Consider the following 26,165-nt stretch of genomic DNA (forward strand, 5'->3'; position numbering starts at 1 on the left):
TGACCTTCTTGCACCTGATTCTCCTGGGAATCCCCCTGGGAATATCGGGACACGCAGGCGCTTTCCTCTTCTGTCCAGGTGACCGTGGGCTGTGTCTTCCCTTCCTGGACAAATCTGGAATCTTTGGGTAGCTTTGTGCGGGGTGAACATCTCAAATCCCAGTTGTGGGTTTAGACATGGTCCTTCTAAAAGACAAAGCATGAAGGGTATTTATTAAAATTATTTTTGATTTTGTTTTGTGAATATGCCTTTTTTAAAATTGCAGTACTCCATGTGAATTATATATAAGCAGTGGCCTTGCAAAAAGCACTATACTTACAGCACATGACTTATTATCATTGAGAAACCCCAAAACATGGCCTTATTAATATAACATCAAGCTAAAGGTGCAGGTTTGATGTGTTTTTGGATTAACAACCGAAGGACCTGGGCTTCCAAACATTGATGGAAGCTTTGATGCCTCATTAAGCAAACTCCATTGAGCATTTGCTTTCTGTTTTCTAGCAAAGTGACTTTCTGCTGAACTGATACAACTTTGCTTTTCTCCATCCCCTTTAGCAACCTATTCTGCTGATAACAGTATGGCTGACTTTTCAATGGTAATATCTTCCATTTTTGTGTGGTTTAATTGCAATTCGTGCTTGTGGATTTTTGCATCTGTCTTCTGAACTAGAGACCCAGACTAAACATGGATTCAGATGAGGTTCTAATTCTTCTACAGACAAAAGATTCTTTAGAGAGTCTGACTGTGAGGGAGAGGTGAAGATGTGACCTATTTGGTGACACTTCCATTGCTACTGCTCACGTGGCCTCCCAGCCAATGTTGTTAGTGTCGTAAACATTATTCATTCATGGAAGCCACCACTGAAGTCAGTGCTCAGCTGTACATGGTGTTGGCTGTGTTAATTCAACAGGGTTAGTTGTATTTTTCCCCCAAAGGGACTTAATTTCCATCATCACTTGTCTTTCTCTCATGGGGAAAGTTTGCAGACCTCTGCAGATTCCATAACCAAACTCTCCCTGTGCTCTCTGATGAGTAGTTAACACCTTTTTGTGGGATGGCAACAGATAACTTGTGGGAACGCAGGTTAATTTTTTTTTTCTGCTGTGTTCTAGAATAACATCAGAGTTATAATAACCACAACCTTTTTATGTGAGAAGTCTTTTGAGACGCAAACTTGGCAACAATAAAATAAGTTGTCTTCTTTTTAGGAGTAATTGTGGGGATAATTGTACAGAAAAGAGGTGCCATGAAAGGACTGCCAGGCCATCACGACAATCCCGCCTGTGTCTTGTTCTTGGTTTCCATTTTGGTACTGATGATGCTAATAACATGGCTTCATTTTGTTCCCCTTCTATATGATAATCTCTAAGACTCGAGTGCCTAAAACCAGGCCTACTGGGTTGTCACGAAGCTCCAGTAATGACATTTTACTCCACTATCATAATTTGTTTTCAGGAAGCATATTTTTAATTATTTGCATGAATAATGTCATTGTGTATTCATGACAATACAATTCTGATAATTAATTTACATGATGGAAATTTCTTAATGATTTTGATGTCAGTGTTAATAGCAACATCTGATAGTGGATCTGGGGATGTTGACATAAATTTAGCTTTTAATATATTATTGCCAGCACTATTGGCAGGATGAAATTACTTTGTAAGAAAAGAAAAAAATACCCATGGGGGAAGAATTTCAATGAAGAAAGTGAACCTTCTCTGGGGTTTATGGGTCAGAACAAAATATATGCACTTAGATGTGACAAATGACTTACTTGGTGAAAAGCAACGTGCGCAAGCTTGTAGCTTCTATAAAAGGGGCTTGCTGTGAAAATAGTATGACTTGGAGGAAGAAGGGGCTTTTGCAGCCGCTTTGTTGGTTTGATTCCATAATTTTTTCTGTAAGCATCTTTTGAAATGTTCAATATTGAAGCCTTTCGTGTTCTACTTTTGTATTTTGTCTTGGATCGTTACTTTGAAGTTTACTTTAATTTTAATAGGGAAAATGATAGTTTCTTGTTATTTTAACTTACAGAACATAAACCGTTGTGCATATCCCTGAAAGGTCTGTCTCATTCTTTTCAGTTGGTCAGTTAAGTGGTAGAGGTGTCAAATCCATCAAAAGAGAGTAGGCCCTGTTAATTCTACTATCTCCTCTTCAGGAAAAGACACTCTTCAGTTTACACGGTGGGAGGGAATTTCACAGTCTCAGAGTATTCATCTTACGCTTGAGAACTGTGATCAGCAAATGGACCCTTCACACATATTTTTATATATAGGAATATATATATAATATATATAACATATATATGGACAGTGACTGCAGCCACGAAAATTAAAACACGCTTGCTCCTATGACAAGCCTAGCGTATTTAAAAGCAGACATCACTTTGCCAACAAAGGTCCATAGTCAAAGCTATGGTTTTTCCTGTCGTCATGTACAGATGTGAGCATTGGACTATAAAGAAGGCTGAGCTCTGAAGAATTGGTGCTTTTGAACTGTGGTGTTGGAGAAGACTCTTGAGAGTCCCTTGTACAGCAAAGAGATCAAACCAGTCCATCCTAAAGGAAATCAACCCTGAATATTCATTGGAAGGACTGATACTGAACCTGAAGCTCCAATATTTTGGCCACCTGATGTGAAGAGCTGACTCTTTGAAAGAGACCCTGATGCTGGGAAAGATTGAGGGCAGGAGGAGAAGGGGGTGACAGAGGATGAGGTAGTTGGATGGCATCATTGACTCAGTGAACATGAGTTTGAACAAGCTCTGAGAGATAGTGAAGGACAGGGAAGCCTGTTGTGCTGTAGTCCAGGGGGTGGCAAAGAGTCAGACGTGACTGAGCAACTGAACAACAGCAATAATATATAAGGGAATATAGTGAGCTCTTATAACATATACATATATGTATGTTATATATGCATATATATATGTGTATATATATATATATATACGCACTCATAGATGTGTATGCTTGTGTGTGTTTCCAGTTTACAGATACCGGAATTTCATAGCTTTGCTTCACACCCTAAAGTTTGCAATGACCAGGCCCTTGGTCCTTGTCCAATGGTGCCATTTTTCTGCGCTGCCCTTTTCCTGGACAGGAAGGCACCATCTGCCCTCACGTGGCCTTTGTTCGCTGTGAGATTCTCAGCATGACATCACAGACGACATCCTGCTCTCTTCTGTTCATTTGAAGGGACTACCCAGGGTCCTTAAGTTCTTAGTAGAAATTAGTCTTCAAGACACCTTGACTCTTGAATAAGGTGAGAGAGGGAAAGTATGGGAAAAATTCCAGGTTTAATTTGCATTTGGCCTTTGAAATGTTATATACGGTTTCCATCTGCTCACATGGAAGAAGCCATCATGTCACGTGTATTCCATAGTTGGGTTATTTCAGATCATCTGGAATGTGGAAAGGGGGAGGAAAATAGTCTGCCAACCGATAACAGATACTTTTTTCTTCCCTTACATTTCGCAGGTCCTTGCCATCAATGTCACCCATTAATTAGCTCTGAGCTTAACTGATTTCAGTTATTTGTGTCTGGACAGGGGTTTTCCTGGGACACTGATTAACATGTAGTCAACGTGAAATGCAGATTCAGTCATCCTACAGCCAAATGCTACAACCAACTGCTCGCCTGGACTCCTCTGCCTCCTCCTTTGACTGCTCATCAAAAGCAGAAAGCATTCACTCTCACCATCTTTGCCTCTTTATCCTTCTCCCATTTTCATTTCTAGGAAATAAACAGGAAAAAGGAGGATGGGGAAAAGGTTGAAAAATACAGAAGAAGGACAAAACAATAGAGTTCAGGCTGTGCTACTGAGCTGGCTCTGCAAATTTGATTTTAATAAATATTTTGAGAATGTACATTTTGATTATTGGGCTAAAAAATTCCTTTGCAACTGTTAAGAATTGAAACATGGTTTTGAATGCATGCATGCTAAGTCCCTTCAGTAGTGTCTGACTCTTTGTGACTCCATGGACTGTAGCTCACCAGGCTCCTCTGGAATTCACCAGGCAAGAATACTGGAGTGGGTTTCCATGCCCTCCTCCAGGGGATCTTCCCAACCCAGGGATTGAACCCGAGTCTCTGCAAGGGCAGGCAGGTTCTTTACCACTAGCGCCACTGGGAAGCCCATGATTTTAAATGTTCCTGTACAAAAACTATGCATTTTATGGGATTTGTCAGAGTTTACTAATAAGTGTGAAATCACCTCCTATGAGCATTGTTGTAATAGAATTGATCTTGATGATTGCAAAATATAGTCCTCTGGTTGTTATGCACTAAATAATTCAGGGAAAAAATTTTAATTGACACTTAACTTTTCAACATTGTCATGCTACATTTTAACTCTTTCACTTTGCTGATCTAATTGCTTTGAAAAATGTATTATGTTTGTGGTATAGTGTATAGCTTTTTCTTATATAAAAAACTTAGAAATATGCTTTGGCTAAATTATGAATCACGTATTCCAAATAACAGTGGACATTTTTGCTTTGGAGTTTCACATACACGCCATTTGCAATTGCTTACATATGTTATAATCCCTTGCATTTAAATAGCTCATTATGTAAATACATATTTAGGAAATTCTTGGATATTTATTTTCATGGAAACTTTCACTCAGTCACTGAATGATGCCTTAAAAATCATGCCTTAATGTTGATATTAAATATCTAGTAAAAAAATTAAAGTCTAAATCAATCACATTTAACTTTTGAAATTAAAAAATAATAATAATGCTCATACTTTGAATTGATGTTGTTGCTGTTGTTGTTTAGTTGCTCAGTTGTGTCAGACTCTTTGCCACCCTGTGGAGTGCAGCACGCCAGGCTTCCCTGTCCTTCACCATCTCCTGGAGTTCTCTCAAACTCATGTCCATCAAGTCGGTGATGCCATCCAGCCATCTCGTCCTCTGTCGCCCCCTTCTGCTCCTGCCCTGAGTCTTTCTCAGCATTGGGGTCTTTTCTAATGAGTTGGTTCTTCGCATCAGGTGGCTAGAGTATTGGATCAGCAGATCCTACTGGATCAGCAGAACTATGGTGCTGGGTCCCCAGGTGATCACCCTCGGCTTTGCTCATCTTTCATCAGGTGGTAGAAACCTCGGCATGAGGAGAGTGAATTATGCTTGTGGGCTGTCCAATGTCTGTGCCTCAGACAACTTCAGCTCTGAGTCTGTGCGCGGCCTGGCCCGCTTGAGAGCCAGAACCTACTGACAACCCTGGTAAGCTGAGGCCAGTAGTTTGCTTTGCAGATCACTGCTAATCCTGTATTGAGGCAAGTGAGGTGTCCATCACTCATTCTTGAGAACTGCCCTCTTTTGTGTTGGATTCATTTATGTTACCAGACCTGCTGCAGGGCGCCATCAGCTTTGGGAAGTCCAGTTGCTGACTCAGAGGGGCCTGGACAAGGAGCGGGTCAAGGAGGTGTTAGCAATGCACTGGGAGATGAACAGCTTCTGTGCCCAGGACTAGACTTAGGTCCAGGAAGCTGGAGTTCTTGTTCTATGAGCATCACAGCTCAGCCTCTGAGAGCCTTGATTCTCTCATCAACAGAACAAGGGGAAGAGGAAAGGCCTCCTGAGCTCTTTGACATTCTCTGATTTTAAGTCTTCCGGATAAATTGTGATTGTCCAAAGTAAATAATGACCACAGGGAGGGGTGAACATGGAAACAGCCCATTCTAAGACAGCTCTAGAGAAGATGCATTGAAAAGAAAGGCATAGAGGGAGTGTGAGGGACATTATAAACGAACCGGTGTTCAGAGCAGAGGGGCCTTCTGCTCTGGGGACTCAAAGATATTGTTTATCAGAAAGCTAAACGACTTGAGTGAGATGATCTGTGTAAAAAGCTCACATAACAAATGCTCAAAAATGGTACCTGGGGTTATCATCTCTTATTTTGCAGAAGAGGGAAGTGTTCCACTTAAAAAATGACAGGTCCCTGCACACACACACACACACACAGACACACACACTCCTCACTCCCCTCATCCCAGTCTGGCTTCTCAGGTACATGTATGTGTTAATAATTGATAGCTTCTACAGGAAAACTTCATGCCTTATTAAACAGACGTATTTGATAGTATATTTAATACAAATATTTAACTTTGTTTTAACTCTCTTGGGCTCTTGATTAGTATATTCCAGTTGCCCTAAAATTCAACCAGAGTGGAGACCAATAAATTTGAGTCGCCCCAACAGCCTCCAGCACCTGATTTGTGTACCCGTGCTGTAAGGCCGAGAAGAGAGTGCTGAGATTCAGCGAGCAAGTTGCTGTGACTTGGTGCCTGGGAATATGCAGGCAAGGGGAACTGGATGAGAGAGTCAGAGGGATTTTTATCCCCAAAGAATAGAAAGTAAAGTTTAATTTTTGGCTGAGGTTTCCATTACTTTGGAAAACCAGCCGCATTTGCAGCCCCAATTCAGTGACTTGTCAGCTGGCAGGAGGGCGGGGCTACATGTGTGTGGAGGTGCAGCCTGGGCAACGAGACCTAAGGAGAGGACTAACTGACTTCTCCCCAGTCTTCACGCATCTTCAGTCAACTCAAGGACTAAGTCTTCTTCAAATGCAAAGGTTATGATGGAGAATAATGGAATTGCTTCAATTGCTCAAAACTAAGAAAGCTTCCCCAGATTACTGCTTCTTGTCTTTCTTTCCTCTGGGTCCCTCTGGGTCTCTCTAGCCTTACGATCAAACTTAGGAACGCGGTCCTCGCCCCTCGACTCCCATTTACCCCTTCCTTCCCGGCCTCTGGCTTTCACCTGCCTCTTCCTGGGCCTCCCCCACACCTTTAGGACTCCCATTGGCCACATTATGCCTTGTCTCCACACCTCCCCACGTTCCTCTGTCATGCTTGACAAGTGCAACCACTTCCTTCTTGGATTTCTCTGGATCCTTAAGGTCTTGACCTCAGACAGCCCACCTCTTCTCTGACTGCATCGTACCCTGTGCACCTCTGATCTGCAGGGACTGTCGTCCTGAGTTTCTTGTTTCCTTAGCCATTCTTTAGTCTCTTTGTGATCTCAGTCAATTCCTAGACCTCCGACTCTCCCAGCTCTCCAACTAACTTTGCTCTTTCTACTTTAAACTATGCAAACTCCAAATCTGTATTTTAAGCTTTCTACGAGGTATGAGATGTGCTACCATCATATCAAACACTAACGTGACAATGGAAATGAAACTTTGAGAAGAAGTTTGATGGACCTTCCAGCAAAAGAGTACTTAGAACTTTCAAAGTAGCTCCACATGGCTGATGGGGAGAAGGACTTGTCAAAAGCAGCCTGCCGTGTCCTCTGAGCGCTGGGCACAGACCTCGGAGCCTTGCCTTTGGGCCCCTCTTCTCTTTTTCCAGGAATGATATCTCCCTTCATAGTGTTCACTCCTTGAGCTCAGCCTCTGTACAGAGGACTCACACAGTTGCTGCTCAACACGTCTTTTCGTGAGTCTCGGTTCTACAGAAGTAGCTGGACATCTGGACTCTGTTCTCTTGGCATTTTGCATCCCACATAGCACAAATGAAACTCATTTCTTCTCAATACTTAGGCGAGTGACCTCCTAATAATGGTAACTTCCCAGGTTTGAAGCCTGAAATGCCTGTCTTTGTACTCTGTCGTGTAACCTGTCCTGTATGTGACATTGCGGCTGTTTTTTTTCGGTTTTCCCTCTGTAAGACTCCTCGTCACCATTTTCTGTGTCACCCTCTGGGCTGATGCCCTTGGGCGGATTCGATGATCACACAGACTGTTCTCTCTCTTGCTCATTTCCCCGGGAGAAGTAGACATCGCTGCTCTCCTCACCCTGGGCTTACCACGTGGCTTGATTAGACGAAGGACGTTGATGGGTCTGACTCCACTCTGTGCTTACACAGTGGTGCTTGTGCTTTTCTGTGTCTGTCGGTGAGCACCCAGAAGAAGGCAAGTGTCAGTCCCCTGGTCCTAGGAGAGAGATGGAAGCCAGGGGGAAGCCCAGATCACGGACCCCCAGCCAACCTACAGATGTGTGACCTTCTTGCTGCTGTTGATTTTCAGGATGTTTTTCATGCAATATTATTGCACCATAGCCAGCTGGTCACACCTCTGTTCCCAGTCCAGTCGCCCCTGCTTGCAGGTCTGCTTTCTCTGTCTCAGCCCCACCCACTCCCGCACACTTCGTGGCCTGCTGCTCTCAAGCACCACTGTGGTCATAACTTCCAGGGGCAGTTCCACTCCTGCCAGTAGCTCCCTATGGCTTCTTGTGTGGTCCACTTCCACAGATGGTTGGTGAGAACCCTGCTCACTGTGGCTTATCCTCCGCTTGAGGGGCCAGCTAACTCTCTTTTTCTGTGCTCAGATTACAGTCTAACTCAAGTGCTGGCACGCCCCAAATGCACTCAGAGTTTCTGCTTGACGTGTCTTTGTTCATTCTGTTTCATCCGCTTGGTTCATCTGCCTCATGGTTTTTTGCCAAATTTCAAAACCCTAAATACCTTCCAAGATACATCCTTGATGCCATCTCTCCATAAATCCTTTGCCGTTCCTTCAGCATCATGTAGTATCATGGCAGTTCCCTCCAGCATCGTGTAGTATCATGGCAGTCCCCTCCAGCATCACGTAGTATCATGGCAGTTCCCTTCAGCATCATGTAGTATCATGGCAGTTCCCTTCAGCATCACGTAGTATCATGGCAGTATTATGGCAGTTCCCTTCAACATCATGTAGTATCACGGCAGTTCCCTCCAACATCATGTAGTATCATGGCAGTTCCCTCCAACATCATGTAGTATCACGGCAGTTCCCTCCAACATCATGTAGTATCATGGCAGTTCCCTTCAACATCATGTAGTATCATGGCAGTTCCCTTCAGCGTCATGTAGTATCATGGCAATTCCCTTCAGCATCGTGTAGTATCATGGCAGTTCCCTTCAGCATCATGTAGTATCATGGCAGTAATATGGCAGTTCCCTTCAACATCATGTAGTATCACGGCAGTTCCCTCCAACATCATGTAGTATCATGGCAGTTCCCTCCAGCATCACGTAGTATCATGGCAGTTCTCTTCAGCATCACGTATTATCATGGCAGTTCCCTCCAGCATCGTGTAGTATCATGGCAGTTCCCTTCAGCATCATGTAGTATCATGGCAGTTCCCTTGAGCGTCGTGTAGTATCATGGCAGTTCCCTCCAGCATCGTGTAGTATCATGGCAGTTCCCTTCAGCATCATGTAGTATCATGGCAGTTCCCTTCAGCATCATGTAGTATCATGGCAGTAATATGGCAGTTCCCTTCAACATCATGTAGTATCACGGCAGTTCCCTCCAACATCATGTAGTATCATGGCAGTTCCCTCCAGCATCACGTAGTATCATGGCAGTTCCCTTCAGCATCATGTATTATCATGGCAGTTCCCTCCAGCATCGTGTAGTATCATGGCAGTTCCCTTCAGCGTCATGTAGTATCATGGCAGTTCCCTCCAGCATCGTGTAGTATCATGGCAGTTCCCTTCAGCGTCATGTAGTATCATGGCAGTTCCCTCCAGCGTCATGTAGTATCATGGCAGTTCCCTCCAACGTCACGTAGTATCATGGCAGTTCCCTTCAGCATCACATAGTATCATGGCAGTTCCCTTCAGCGTCATCTAGTATCATGGCAGTTCCCTTCAGCATCATGTAGTATCATGGCAGTTCGTCACGTAGTATCATGGCAGTTCCCTTCAGCATCACATAGTATCATGGCAGTTCCCTTCAGCGTCATGTAGTATCATGGCAGTTCCCTTTAGCATCATGTAGTATCATGGCAGTTCCCTTCAGCGTCATGTAGTATCATGGCAGTTCCCTCCAGCATCGTGTAGTATAATGGCAGTTCCCTCCAGCGTCATGTAGTATAATGGCAGTTCCCTTCAGCGTCGTGTAGTATCATGGCAGTTCCCTCCAGCGTAGTGTAGTATCATGGCAGTTCCCTCCAGCGTCATGTAATATCATGGCAATTCCCTCCAGCTTCACGTAGTATCATGGCAGTTCCCTTCAGCGTTGTGTAGTATCATGGCAGTTCCCTCCAGCATCATGTAATATCATGGCAATTTCCTCCAGCATCACATAGTATCATGGCAGTTCCCTTCAGCGTCATCTAGTATCATGGCAGTTCCCTTCAGCATCATGTAGTATCATGGCAGTTCGTCACGTAGTATCATGGCAGTTCCCTTCAGCATCACATAGTATCATGGCAGTTCCCTTCAGCGTCATGTAGTATCATGGCAGTTCCCTTCAGCGTCATGTAGTATCATGGCAGTTCCCTCCAGCATTGTGTAGTATAATGGCAGTTCCCTCCAGCGTCATGTAGTATAATGGCAGTTCCCTTCAGCGTCGTGTAGTATCATGGCAGTTCCCTCCAGCGTAGTGTAGTATCATGGCAGTTCCCTCCAGCGTCATGTAATATCATGGCAGTTCCCTCCAGCGTCATGTAATATCATGGCAATTCCCTCCAGCTTCACGTAGTATCATGGCAGTTCCCTTCAGCGTCATGTAGTATCATGGCAATTCCCTTCAGCATCGTGTAGTATCAAGTCAGTTCCCTTCAGCGTCATGTAGTATCATGGCAGGTCCCTTCAGCATCATGTAGTATTATGGCAGTTCCCTTCAGCATCGTGTAGTATTATGGCAGTTCCCTTCAGCATCGTGTAGTATTATGGCAGTTCCCTTCAGCGTCATTTAGTATTATGGCAGTTCCCCTCCTCAACACCATCCAACTTTTTGTAAATTCATGACACTTGTTTTTGTGCATTTGTCTCCCTGTTTTCCCATCAGTCTCGCTCTGCTCTTCCCAAACACTCTTAAATCCTTGAATTTAGGCTTATTTTCTCTCTGTCTTTTCTGTAGTTTGAAAGTCAGTACATTAAAAAGTAAGCTCACAACTTTTATTTGAAATGAGTTGAAAAAGATATACTTCTCCTAGTGACCCCAAACATCACTTGCAGTCGCAGAATAGAATTATGAATGGTTTGGTTTGTGGGGATGGTACCATACATTGTATTATGGAGAAGAAAATGGCAATCCTCTCCAGTACTGTTGCCTGGAGAATTCCATGAGCAGAGGAACCTGGTGGGCTGTAGTCCATGGGGTCGCAAAGAGCTGGACACAGCTAAGTGACTGACACCATATGCCGTGAGTGAGTCATTCTGGGTCTGGAGCACTTCCCTTCAGGAGGAAGCTTAGCACAGTCACAGGTCTGCATCTCAGGAATGCTAGGAGTTGGGCAGAGAGAAGGTGGGTACTTGATGGGTGTACACTAAGCTTTTGTCTACTCTGCCATGACCCTCCAGACCACCACTCACTCCAGGGATGGGAGCAGCAATTTCTACGAAATAAGAAATTATCTCCAGATCAAAGTAGATTCCTTGCAAAACTGTGTCCATTCATTTGATTAGTCTATTTTTTACTTATTACCCCTTTTCTACTTTTGGTCTATGAGTCAAAATGAATCATAATTTTAATCCAAGTATTTTGAGATACCAGGAATCCAGTGAAAACATGAAACTCATGACGCATTTTAGCATGGGACTGTTTCATGCCTTACCATGTCCCCTTAACACTTCTAAAGGAGAAAGTCTCACCCAGAATTAGGGGTCATAGAAATAAAAATAGGTGTCCCACTAAAGGTAGTGGTTAGAATAGCCGAGAATCAATGACTTGTCCTTAGAGAAATCTAAAGCGCTCCTCCTGTCTTCCATGAATTGGGAAATATCTATGGTAAGATTTGTTGAAGATATTTAGGCTGTTAATGACATCTGGAACACTTTTCTGGATTAGTTGGTCAGTATCTTTTATTCATACCAACGACCAGCAGAATATATGATGGGAGCACGTTACTTACTTACCCAGGAATCGAGCTGGGGTCTCCTGTATTGCAAGCAGTTTCTTTACCAACTGAGCTATCAAGGAAGACTTAAAACTTTGACCATATTTTAAGAAATTCCCTTAAACTCAGAAAATTGGAGTAAATGAAAGGGAATTGAGGTCAAGTTGGCACCAGAGAAGCTGAAATTCTTGACTCAAGTGTCCATGGCCACTGGCCCCTGCCCTTATTCACCACAGCTGACCAAGTGCTGTCTTGATTCAGGATCCAATTTCGTTCTTCACCAGAGGTTCATTTCATGCAATGTCTGAGTCAGAGGCAGACATTCCGAAATCCAAAGAGGGCTAACCAAATCACTGTGGCTTATTCTTATATGCTCTAGAAAAATTCAGGTTTATAAATGACCAGTTTTATAACTGTTCACTGATTATTCTGCCCACTATGTCAGATTTTGTTATTGTGCAAAAAATAAAAATGCCTGTTTCTACTTTTTAGAAAACTCACCAGCCATGCTCAATAGCAAAAAGCTGTCAAGTGCTTGGATATGTGTGTTTCTATATAGAAATGCTTGGCTCATTAAGTTGTGTAACACATTGTGGCTTTAAGCAGTCTTCCCTAATGTATATATAGTGTTAGTCATTTAGTCATGTCCGATTCTTTGCAACCCCACGGACTATAGCCCATCAGGCTCCTCTGTCCATGAGATTCTCCAGGCAAGAATGCTTGCAAGTAGTCACTCCTTTCTCCAGGGGATCTTCCCAACCCAGGGATCAAACCTGGATTTCTTGCACTGCAGGCAGATTATTTACCATCTGAGCCACCAGGGAGGCACCAATATATATATGCAAATATATACATATATGTAAATATATACATATAATGTACACATATGTGCACACTTACACACGCTTGGAGGACATCAATACATCACTTTATATTTTTATCACAGTTATTTGTAAATAGGAAATGAAGTTAGAATCCTTGAAATTATAATGGCAAGCACACAAAGACACAGTTGCTGGCACAGAATTCAATTAACAGATAGCAATCATCCTTGGGTGACTGTGTGAGGTAGAAATATACAGGCATGCTAATAAGTAGTATCTTAAAGCCACCACATTTATCAGCTAGCAGCCAGACATGGGCACAAGTGTGGGCAGACAGCACTGCTCTAGGATATTTAATAAAAACCAGCTCTCTCCATTTAAGGATTTGTGTTTAATCATTCAGCAACATCCCGGCTGGGACGCTTTTCAAATGGAACTGCTTTGGTCCGAAAATGCAAGGAGTTGAGAGGGATGGGGAGGCAGGAATAGCAGTTTAGAAATCATCAATCGGGGTTTATATTTTTAAATGTTTTTCCTTGTCATTTTCTGACCTTTGAGCTACTTTATGTGCATCTGCTGGGTGAATCATTGCTTTATCTAAGGAAACCTACAGAAGGCATTCATTAATACAGAATAACTAGCTGAGTGACTGTAAAAAACATTTGCCCTAGAAGCTGCTTAGTATGGCTTATAGCTAAATTGTTCTTGAATTTCAGTTAGAGATGAGCACATTGGCTGCTCAGAAATTGGAGGCTGTTATATTTTATTTTTTCATATATGTGGAGATCTTTCTATAGTAGGTCAAAGGAATTCTTTAAGTGTCTTTCAAGATGTTTTATTGTGAGTATAAGCAAAGAGCAAAGAAAAGTTACCATACTCTATGACGGGGAATGGTCTCGCTTTCAGGAGAGTGTGGATTTATCAAGAGTGTGACCCCCTAGTGTTTGACAGAAAGGAAAACTGTCTTATATTGAAGGAAATCAGAAGCCATGTTTATGACTGCCAAAATTACAATCCTCATCACACAGAAATGGTTCAAGAACAGCAAATTTGTTGGCATCTGGGTCATGCAATTTGCCTGGAGGTATTATGTCATATTTGCTGCAGGCTAGTGCCTGGGGGGAACTTGAGTGCTTAGCAGATGGCTTTGCTGGGAGTACATCTTCTATATTTGGTTCCTTGAATCAATCAAACCTTCTGGAAAGCTCTCCGTTCTTCAAAGCAGAGAGGTAAGAGAGGAGAGGGAAGATGAGAGTGAAGGGACTAGCTTTGCTGTAGGAATAGCTGAAGGAAGCGGAAATGCATTCTACTTTAACTGTAGTTTTCAAGCACTTGGATCTTTTTGATTGTTTCTCCTTTAAGGCTCAAGATTTTATTTTTTCAAAGTAAAAACAGTGAAAACAAAAAACAAGCAGAAGTTGTGGTGGAGTCCAGACATTTAATGCTTTTTAAGCTTTTGGAATTTTGAGCACGCAGACTTGCTAGAGATAGGAAAATGACACTGTTAGTTTAAGATTGAACAATTGTTTGAGATTTCAGTGCTAAGTTGATTAAGAGCCAAATTCTAGGAGTCAAGACTACGCTGTTTGTCCTTTGGTGCTTGGTGGCCATGCTTGACTGTATGGTCTGAAATGTTGTCCTGGGATATTTCTCTGTCTAGAAAGTCATCTCAGAAACATGCCTGAGAAAGTATCTTCTTTGAAGGAAATGGGTCATCTCCACAGGGAGACCAGCCATGCAGGGCTGACAGCTTATCCTGTCTTCTGTCGAGTAAGTGTGGTTGTATGAACCCAGATTCACTTCACTGATGTCTAGGAGACCCACTGCATCCAAATTTGGAGAAAATGGGTATGTTTAATTCTACATTTTTACAGGGATTTTACAGAATCCCTTAAATTTTCCATTTATAATTTCACACAGTAGAAACACTGTGAGTAGAGTGTAAATTTTGTTGTTATTTGTTGTTCAGTAGCTAAGTTGCACCATACTCTTTGTGACCCCCATGGACTGCAGCACACCAGGCTTCCCTTTCCTTAACCATCTCCTGGAGTGTGCTCAGATTCATGTCCGTTGAGTCGGTGATGCCACCTAACAATCTCATCCTCTGTTGTCCTCTTTTCCTCCTGTCTGCAATCTTTCCAGCATCAGGGTCTTTTCCAATGAGTTTTTGCATTAAGCAGCCAAAGTATTGGAGCTTTAGCCTCAGCATCATTCCTTCCAATGAATATTCACTATAAATACTGTAACCATTGAACTGATGAATTTGAGTGTTTGTATGTGAGGTGAGTATTTAGAAATTTTATAGAAAATGAATGAGTCCCCACAGATTCTTTTCCATTTAGTCAATGTTAGTAAATTTTAATTATGTCAATAATCACCTATTTCCTATAAGACTTGTTGCAATGGAGCATTTACAAAATTCCTATGATCCTTGAAAAAAATGGGCTTCCCTGGTGGCTCAGAGGTTAAAGCGTCTGCCTCCAATGTGGGAGACCCGGGTTCGATACCTGGGTCGGGAAGATCCCCTGGAGAAGGAAATGGTAACCCACTCCAGTATTCTTGCCTGGAGAATCCCATGGACGGAGAAGCCTGGTAGGCTACAGTCCACGGGGTCGCAAAGAGTCGGACATGACTGAGCGACTGAACGGAACAGAACAGAACAGTGGTCTTCTAGGTGCATACAAATGATGCATTAGGTTACAGAAAGTTAATAATATAGAAAAAATAAGTGAATTCTTATTCTTATGAAGGAATTAGGCTCAGCTTAAGGAAAACAGTATTTTCACATTTAATGTTGCAGGGAGTTATGCAATATTAAAATCAATACCAAAGACCTCTTGGTTGTGTTAGGAAATTTTAAGCATGACATGTCTGTCTCGTGTGTGCTTGGTTTGAGGTGCTCTGAATGGAAAAATTCTGTGAGAACGAATTAGTTTACCCCCCAACAAGAAATACTGTAACTGGTTAGACCAGTCATCCACACACCCCATTATCTGCCTAGAAAGTGGTTTCAACATGTTTTAAATATAAAACATGTGGTTTTCTGAGATGGCACATAGCTCAAAATTTTAGGGATTAATTAGACTTCTATTTTAAAATGTTTGGATGGTTACAATGATAGCGTTTGTGGGGGATATAGAAAGACAAACTCTGGCATGGCTATGAATCAAGGAGTTTTATAACCTAGCTGAAGTCATGGAATGAGCTTTCATGCCACGACATTTCAAGACAAAGTGTCATTGACTGAAAGCCTTTTGTACTGGACCTCCGCCCCGTGGAAACTCAGAACAGAGGAGCCTGAAGGAGAGAGGGCGCATCTAGGCCGAGCGGGCAGCACTGGGTGCAGATCTTCCTCACACTCACGCCACGCTCAGACGCTCACATTAGGATTTACGCAAATTCTTCTTGATCTTTTCAAAAAGCATTTCAATATTTCTAATTCTTAGGCTGTGTGCTAAGTCACTTCAGCTGTGTCTGACTCTGCAATTCTGTGGACTGTAGTCTGCCAGGCTCCTCTGTCCATGGGATCCTCCAGGCAAGAATACTGGAGTCAGTTGCCATGCCCTCCTCCAGTGGATCTTCCCGACCCAGAGACTGAACCTAAGTCTCATGTCTCCTGCATTGGCAGGCAGGTTCTTTACCACTAGTGCCACCTAGGAAGCCCAGTCCTTAGACTATCAGTGTTCAATTTGACCTAATTTGCCCTTTTAATTTTCAAGGCTGCTGCTGCTGCTAAGTCGCTTCAGTCGTGTCCGACTCTGTGAGACCCCAAGGTCAGCAGCCCATCAGGCTCCTCTGTCCAAGGGATTCTCCAGGCAAGAATACTGCAGTGGGTTGCCATTTCCTTCTCCAAATTTTTTCAAAGAGTGTCCTCTAATTCTGTTATGGTAGAACAGAGACTGGTGAATGAATGAATCATGTACTCTATCCATATATTTCAAGATCTTCTAGATTTCAAACATCTGTTTACATTCTTGAAACGTCTAGGTGAAGGAAACAGCACTGCACAGCCAACCCATTGAGAGAGCTTCTAAATGGGATTTTGTGCAACAAGACTTTCAACTTGGCTTCATCTGTGGCACTCTATTGCTTGAACTCCAGAATTGGGATAGGGAGGAAGAAAAGAAGCTCTGAAGTCAAGTGTAGCATTGGGAGCCTTAGGAAGTGATTGGGGTGTTTGGGCATCAAGAAGGAAGAGGGGATGATACGTGCATCAGTGGAAAAGTAGTATCACCAGCATTGGAACTTCTTGAGGAAACGGGTATAATTGTAGAGAGGCAAGTGAAAAATTGTCGGTGTCTTCCTGGTACAAGACGATGGGAGCCTACAATAATGACCATGGGCCATGGGAGGGGAATGCAGAGTTAAAGGAGAGAAAAACGAAAGCAAAGTCTAAAGGGCTTGGTAATTGCCATGGAGGGCGAGGGAGCAGAGGAGTCCAGATAAAGCATGCTTAGAGAATAAAAGAGGATGAAGCCAAATAAGCTAACTGAGGATTTGATGATGCCAAGGTCAGTGCTGAAGTCCAAAGATAGTCATTGCAGTAAAGCGCTGAGGAGGAAGCAAGCAGGCGGTAAGAAAGTGCGGGCAGGAGTGTTCAAACACTTTTCAAAGAGGTTTGGCCTTGAAACAAAAAGGAAAAGGGGAGTAGCAGGATCCAAATAAGTCTGTTTTTTTCCCCCCAATATAATTAAGCTTATTTGCAGGCAGTGGGAAAAGGGACAGCGATAGAGAAAAGAGGGAGGATGCAGGAGCCGTGATCACCGGAGCGAGGCCCGGGGATGGCAGTTGGGTTGAGAGTTGGGCCGTGGCCGGGAGGACAAGCCCCGCTCCTCTCAGGCAGCCTCTGCTCCAATGACGCGAGAGGCTCATCATGTAGTCTGTCCTGAGTCCCCGCTTCCTGCTCTGTACATCAGGGGTGAAAATGCCTATGCAGCAAAACCTAATTAAAATTCATCGCAAAAGGGTATGAAATGTGCTTAGCGGAGTCTGAATAGCTGGTGCATGGAAAGTGATGAGAATGAGGAGACAGCTTAACTGAGAGTGGTTAAAATGTAATGTGTCCTCGACATGGACCGATTCTTGTGGAATCACAGACAGAGCGTGTATTATCTGGCATCAGTCTCACCCTCCTTTCCTGCTTACCGTTATCCCAGCATCTTAACATCCTGGATTCTGGACCTCCTTCTAAAGAGCTTCTGGAGTCAGGGCCTAGCTCTTGAGTGTGGCCTGGGCTGAGGGCAGGGGTCAAGATGTACCTGGGTGTGTGGTATCCGCAAACGGAAGAAGAGCTTGGTGCCAAAAGTGTGCTCTGAGCAAAGTTTCAAATGCAAATGTGAATAAGAGGAGGGAGACAAGGCTGCAATCACCCCTCTCTCCAGGGAGATCGGGATGGGTAGGTAAGTAGAGCCAGTCTTCCCGAGGGGGCCTGAGGCTTGGCCTACAGGTCAGGAGGGAGCTGATCCAGGTGCTGAACCAGTCTGAACAGAGACGTTAGTGTGGGTGTCAGCCTCCTTCTGACTGTCAAATGGTTTCCAATTAATCAGCTGGCCAAAGATGCTGCAAGAAGCCAAGTCCAAAACAAATCAAAAACTTGATGAACAACTAAGAGGGCACCAGCTCAGTGATGCAAGGCGTATACAAATCCAACCGTTACTTAGAACTGTTCAGTCACTCAGTCGTGTCTAACTGTTTTGCAACTTCATGGACTGTAGCCTGCCAGGCTCTTCTATCCATGGGATTTCCCAGGCAAGAATACTGGAGTGGGTTGCCATGTCCTTCTGCAGGAGATCTTCATGACCCAGGGATCGAATCCGCATCTCCTGCATTGCAGGCAGATTATTTACCACTGAGCCAACTGGGGTTGGAAGGTAGCAACCAGAGAGACCAGCCCATGGGCTCCTAGCTTTGGGCATGCCAGGTGATTTCCTTCACTGGGCACTTCCAGTCACCCTTTCCTATCCTGCTCAGCTGCAATTTCTTAGTCCTGATTTCTCCAGAACTTTACTTCTCCCTCTCCAAAGCCCTCACAGCTCTTCAATCATATCTCTGAAAACATCTGTCGCAGGGAATTGTCTGTGAGAGCTTGTCTGTCTCCACCACTGTGTTCTCCCAGTGAGGACAGAGGTTGTCACTGCTCAGTGTGTTCACAGTTTCCACCACACATAGCAAATCTGAAACAACCAGCCTATCAGCGTGGTAAACCTGCTTCAGTCCTCGCTTAATTGCCAGATTATGCAGTTGAATCCTAGAGCTGAATCCTAGTATTTTCTATAGCCAACACAGGGTAAGGTCAGATGTATATATATAGGGATAACGCATTTACCCTAAAACCAGATATTCTTCATTTATATAAGAAGTCCTTCAATTGGACCATGAGAGATTATTAGCTAAATTATCCAAAGTCTTCTCTCCAGGCAAGAATACCGGAGTGGGTGGCCATTCCCTTCTCCAAGGGGTCTTCCTGACTTAGGGATCGACCCCAAGTTTCCTGCATTGGCAAGCAGATTCTTGGCCACTGAGCCACAAGGGAAGCCCCATTCATCACCTCTGGTCAATTACCTCGAGCTGAAGCTGCCTGCTTCTCGTCACAATTATGATAATACGTGCAAAGCTGCCTAGCGGGGACTGCAGACCTACCAGTGACTCGTCTTCCCAGACGTTCATTCTCAACAGCCAGCATTGCATTATTGATTTATACTCTGTGTTGTTCCAATCAGGTTGAAGTCATTGTGATGGAACACCGATTGAAACAACAATGAGGGAGGTGATCCCTTGCACGCAGTTCTTTGCAGAGGAGCACAAGGAGTCCGTGACAAACCTCTCTGTAATCGTGTCTCTTCATCTCTTTCCATCTTCTGGCTCACTCATCATTTCTTCTCTTCTTGACTTGCCTAGATTTTTCCTGGCTGTTTATCCTTAGCTCCTAACTTTCCAAATAACAGTTATGCTCACATTTGCTCTGTCCAAGGTGCTCTGTTAAGTACTCAACACGCATGACCTTCTTTAAACCTTAAAATGACCCTGTTATATGAACAGTGGGTTCTGTTGTATGCACTTTAAAGGAGAGAAACTGAAAATCAGAGAAATGGGTGCTTTTTCCTGAGGTCACACAGAAGAAGAGGAGGACAACTCTTCCTGTTGACCATTTGCCACATGGCACATTGTAATGTGGGTACATTTCAAAGTGGTGGCAAGAATACCTTATGGGAGTCAGAACAACTGAAAACCTGCTGGACAGGATAAATCACAAGCCAGAATCAAGATTGCTGGGAGAAATATCAGCAATCTCATATACGCAGATGATATCACCCTAATACAGAAAGCAAAGAGGAACTAAAGAGCATCTTGATGAAGGTGGAAGAGGAGATGAGTGAAAAAGCTGGTTTAAAACTCATCATTCATAAAGCTAAGATCATGGTATCCAGTCCCATCACTTCATGGCAAATAGACGGTGAAAAATGGAAGCAGTGGCAGATTTTATTTTCTTGGGCTTCAAAATCACTCTGGGTGGTGACTGCTGCCATGAAATTAAATGACTCTTGCTCCTTGGAAGAAAAATTATGACAAATTTAGACAGAGTATTAAAAAGCAGAGACATTACTCCATCTACAAATGTCCATATAGTCAAAGCTATGGTCTTCCCAATAGTCATTCATGAATATGAGAGCTGGACCATGAAGAAGGCTGAGCTCTGAAGAGTTGATGCTTTCAAACTGGTGCTGCAGAAGACTCTTGAGAGTCTCTTGGACCCAAGGAGAGCAAACCAGTCAATCCTAAAGGAAATCAACTCTGAGTATTCAGTGGAAGGACTTGTGCTGAAGCTGAAGCTTCAGTACTTTGGCCACCTGATGTGAAGAGATGACTCACTGGCCAAGACCCCGATGCTGGGAAAGACTGAAGCAGGAGAGGTGGGCAGCAGAGGATGAGATGGGTGGATGGCATCGTCAACTCAACGGACATGAGTTTAAGCAAACTCCAGGAGAGAGTGAAGGACAGGGAAGCTTGGCGTGCTACAGTCTGGGGGGTCATGACTGAACAACAGCATCTCAGTCAGGAGTTTCAGGACTCCTTGAGTGAGCGTGAATTGCAATCCCAGTCAAGTCCAATAGACAGGCTTCAGGAAAAGATGCAGACACCTTTTCAGGACATCCCCTGCTTTCAAACAGTCTCAGGGAAGATTTTATGAAAGTTGCACTTCCAAGGCATTCTTAGAAAGGCGTGTGAGCCATGCTTCGTTGGAAAGACACCATCCTGCTTATCAAGAACTTTGAAATTGACAACTGGAAATTTGGGGATTTTCATGGCAATTTTCTAGGCCTTATTAATATTGTTCACAAGTCAAATACTCTGCCATGGTTATTGGATTTAAGTGAAATACCAAAATGCCTCCTGCTTTTCAAAGACCATAATTAGATTGGACTGACCAAAGAAATGGCCTTTTGTTGAATATTGCCTTTAGAGAAAAAGGTTTCTACAATTTGCTTTTATCCTGTAGGAGAGAGGCTAGGGATTCTTCATTATCAAATAAACATAATTGAATGGCCCTCGTGTTAGTTACTGTATTGGTGCTTTAAACCAGTGGTATGAAGTGAGAACAGGATGTGTTGTACAGGAACAGTGAAATGATGCCAAGGGGCATTCAGGCTCCCAGGAGCTCTGCTGGAGATACTGGGGAGGCAGACTGTTATACTAACCTCTTTGTGGTTGATTTAAATAATATAGTGTTTTACTGATCACTGAGGACTTCTGGGTCCATTTACTGATACTATATAGATAAAGTCATTAAAAAAAAAAATTCTTGATTTTTTTTGGTCACGACAGCTCATTCAATCTCCCTAATTTTGCTTCTGTGTTTTGGAAGGGAAGCAAGTGCATACAATACCACTGCAATGATGCTACTGTGGTTGAGTAATAACAGTATTTGGGGTCTTGAGCATACATCATCTGGAAATGAAACTTGGGTTTTCACTAGAGCAAATGTCTATTTGCCTCCCAGGATACTCTGCCAAGAACTCCTTCAACTACATGGGGAGGAGCTGTCAAGTTGGGCCTTACATTCCCCAAGAAAGTCACATTTCTGGGCTTCACATCATTTCCACAACATACAATGGGTGGCTTATTCGACAATGTGGACAGGAAGATTAGAGAGGGGAGACAGAGAGCAGAATGAGCTGGTTTTGTTGGTGGCAGCTTTTTATCCTGGGGGAAAACGGTTCGGCCTCCCTGAACCCTTTGTCTCAAGGGCATTCCTGCCATCTTCTCCTCGGAGCTGCGCTGCCCTCTGCCAGCTTTCTGTGGCTCCGAGTGCCTCCCCGGGAATGGGCTGCAGCTCCCCAGTTCCTGTGTTTGTGATATCGCAGAGCTCTGCTCCCCAGTAGCCCTGAATGGTGTCTTTGTAACAGCCTGTGGGATGTTTAAGATGCTAAGAGGACCACATTACTAAAGAATGTCTTTAAAGGCAGGAAAATGAAGTGACCAATAAAAAAGGAATCTTCACAAGTTCCTATTGTATCTTTTAAAAAGAAGGGCTGGTGTATTTAGGCCTAACTCCTCCAGGCCCCGGGGAAGTTGCCAGCCCCCAGGCCCCCCTGCCTCCCCACCCCTTTGCACGAGAGCCAAGCTGGAATCTAAGTCCAAATTAATGACTGTGTTTCTACGTTGAGGCGAAGCAAGTAAACCGCAGCTGTGAGTCTCATCTCACCGGGGATTTCTGTTTCAAACTCAGCCAGAGTAGAGTCTCTGAAATTATTTGATTTGGGAACGGGATAAAAAATTGATAATATCTGATTTGTAGATTAGCCCTGAATGGGGAAATACTAATTTCAAATATCATTCATCTTCCTTTTTATCTGGTCTCTTCAAGCTGTAATGAAATTAACTTGAGAGCCGAGTCCAGCTTGAGGAAACCTCGGAGGAGTTTGCATATCGAACTGGCAAATTAATCTCTGAACAGCCCACAGTTCAGCATTTATTTAGTCAATATCCAGCGAATAATAAAGGTTGAAAGCAGATTTTTTTAAAAAATTGTCCATTTATTCATTGACATATTTTCAATTGAGGCTACACCCTGAGATTGGTTTCTCATTTCCAAAATCATGAATTTTCATCCCAATTGCCATTTATTTTTCCCTGACTAGAACCAAAACTATTCAAGTAAAAGTATTTACAAGTTAAACTTAACAGATTGATTTGGAAGGAGAATTAGAACAGGGCTCAGGAGGCAAGAAATATGCTCAGTTCAGTGGAGGAGTTTATCATGGAATGCTCCCAAAGAGTTATGCAATTAATATAATACAGATATTATACAACAAACAGAGACATAAGCTTTTAAATTTGTGCATAAAAATGGGATTTCAGAATCTGAAGATCATTACAAAAATTCTGCTTGGGGGTATTTTTACATATTAGATATAATTTCTGTATTTTATGTGATCCCAACTTTTTTTGTGTGAATCCAATGAGTATAATCAAATTTTCAATTTATTCAATAAATGGTAAGGTCATGTAGTATAATATTTATTGCAAGAAATTAGGAACCCGTCTACTGGACTTGAAACCCAGCTCTATTTCTTATTATTTGTGTGAATGTGACCAAATCACTTCAACTCCCTGAGTCTCAGTTTCTTATCTATATAGTGGGGGTGATGCCAATAAACCATTGATAGGATCATTGTCAGGACTAAATGACTAAATACGTGTAAATTGAGTAGACGGTTCCTGGAATTTAGAAAGGACTTTGTAAAGGATTGTTGAGGTTGCTGTAGGCCACACTGAGTTCTAGCAGTTGAAATGGTAAGACCAAGTTCCCACCTTTAAGGAGCTCACACTGCATTCAGGGAGGGAGGTGCATGAACAGTGAAAAATAACACAGAAGTACATGTTTCACAACAGAATTCTAAATAAAGCACAAAGTGGGGGGATACTTAAGAGGGAAGGGAGGTGAAGACTTTACGGGGAGAAGAAAAAGCTAGCCTTGCAGAAACCAGGCTATTGCTTCTCCATTCACACGTGTGGAGAAACAGGGGGCAATTTTTCAATTGCATTTGACAAATAAGAAATGACTGACTGAGTGAATGAACAGTTTACTGAAAGAGTGGACAAATGGGATTTCAACCAGACATGGCCTCATACAAACAAAGGGGAGCAGCGGGGCTCATGGCCTGGATTCTGGGTGAATTCATGTGATCATGGTGAAAGAAAACATATTTACCCATGAGCAATCCCAGATCAGATGTTTCAAGCTGGACGAGATATTAAACATCATTTCAACTGAAAGCCTCCAAAGAGTCTAGTTTCAAAAACGTCCTTGTTAGGATCAGATCAGCAGTTTCTCCACTACATCCTGTGGTCTTGGTGGGAACTTCTCTACCGTGATCCCAACGGGAGGAAGAAGCTGCTGTGGATCAGGAAGGTAAAAAAAAAAAAAAAAACGGAAAGAAAAAGAGAGGAAGGGCTGGGGTGGATGAGACCAAGATGTCCTAAAAGACTGAAAGGAACAAGCCCTTGAAGAGAGACTTCTGGAGAGGGAGTCTTCAGGACATCATTTTCTGAAATGACACAACCATGAATCACTCATAATGTCCTGCTTTTATGAGCAATGAGCAGAATGCTTCTTCTGTGTTCTGCTCGCAGAACTGTGTCTTGGGAAGACACAGTCTAGGAAGGAAAGAGGGAGCAGACCTTCCCCTGACCTTTAGGATGCTGCAAGAATGCCAAGTTTTTCATGGAAGGGTCAAGACTGCCCCCTCTGGGGCAGCTGCTTCTGTTCCTTCTGGAGCGGTGAAAATCTCCAAAGGGAGTGGAGGGATGGTAGGATTACCCATCTCTTATTATGCAAACAAGGACGTGATCCAAATAGATTCAACTCTCAGCTCATACATATCATTGGGGCTGGTGGTGCTCGGTGATGTTCAACCCGCAGCCACATGGATTGCAGCCCACCAGGCTCCTCTGTCCATGGAATCTTCCAGACGGGAATACTGGAGCGGGTTGCATATCCTACTGCAGGGCATCTTCCCAGCCCAGAGATCGAACCCATGTCTTTTGCATCTCCTGCATTGGCAGGTGGATTCTTTACCACTAGCAGCACCTGGGAAGCCCCATATATATCATTATAATCTATAAAAGAACAGATACTTTAGGACTAATAAGGGGTAGAAAATTAATTAGAAAAGGTAAAACTGGACCTTATGACTATATTTAGCTTGACCCAAAGCTCTCTACAATAGCATTATTTTTTCCCATTTCACCATGAACCAAGAACAAAGTTTTGGCAAGCATCAGTAGTAGTTCCTGAAAATGGCTTTTGTGTCTGGTCTCAGAATCTAAAATTGAGATGCAGGAAGGATCTTGTATTTCCTCAGATGATGGTCTGTAGTAACTATTCATAGCAAACAGCTACTATTAAGGACCAAAGCACTGCATCATTCCCTGAACAAATGAGTCCATCTTCCTTCTTTTCCCGTTTCCCTGAAAACACTTCTGTGTGCTCACGTGATTGTTAGATCTTGGAAACAGCTTCCTGCCCTTCTCCTGGCAGGCTCCGTGGGCCTTGGGTCCCTCGCTAAGGCAGGACCAATCATGGAGGTGGTCTATAATGGCTTCTATGACCCCCATCTGTAGATACTAAGCCGTCACTAAATCTTAGCTGTTCTGCACACTCCTTCCATGTTAGCTCCCAAATGTATAGTTGGCACAAGAATCATTCCAGGCAGTGTGTCCGAGTTTCATCAGCAGGTTCTTGACTGTGGGATTTTTTTGCAGTCTACATGTAGCCTTGGAGCGTGACATGAGCCTACACTCGGGCACCTTCAGGCTCTCTGTTGTCTCCTCATGATGGCAATGAAAGTATGAAATGCAACTCCTTCCTTTGTCTTGTTCACGTGCAATTACTCTTTTCTAAATCCTTTGTGAATTGCTTAAATTATAGCCTCAACTTCTCTGATTTGAGGGATATTAGTATTGGGACAAAGGTCGACATGGTCAAAGCTATGGTTTTTCCAGCAGTCATGTACAGATGTGAAAGTTGGACCATAAAGAAGGCTGGGAGCCAAAAAATTGATGCTTTCAAACTGTGGTCCTCGAGAAGACTCTTGAGAGTCCCTTGGATTGTAAGGAGATCAAACCAGTCAATCCTAAAGGGAACCAACCCTGAATATTCATTGGAAGAACTGATGCTGAAGCTCCAATAGTTTGGCCGCCTGATGCAAAGGGGAAACTTATTGGAAAAGACCCTGAAACTGGGGAAGAGTGAAGGCAAAAGGAGAAGCGAGTGGCCGAGGATGAGATGGTTAGACAGCATCACCAACACAATGGATGTGGATTCGAACAAACTCCAGGAGACAGTGAAGGACAGGGAAGCCTGGTGTGCTGCGGTCCATGGGTGGCAAAGAGTCTGACACGACTCCCAGACTGAATGACAAGCACAGCACTGGGACAAGTCCCTTTTGACAGTAGGCCGAGTTGTTACCTAGGAGACCAGGTCACGTGTCTTCCTGC

Source organism: Moschus berezovskii, chromosome 10 (assembly GCF_049115385.1).
Source record: "Moschus berezovskii isolate FMDL1 chromosome 10, NW_MosBer_1.0, whole genome shotgun sequence".
Classification (NCBI taxonomy): Eukaryota; Metazoa; Chordata; class Mammalia; order Artiodactyla; family Moschidae; genus Moschus; species Moschus berezovskii.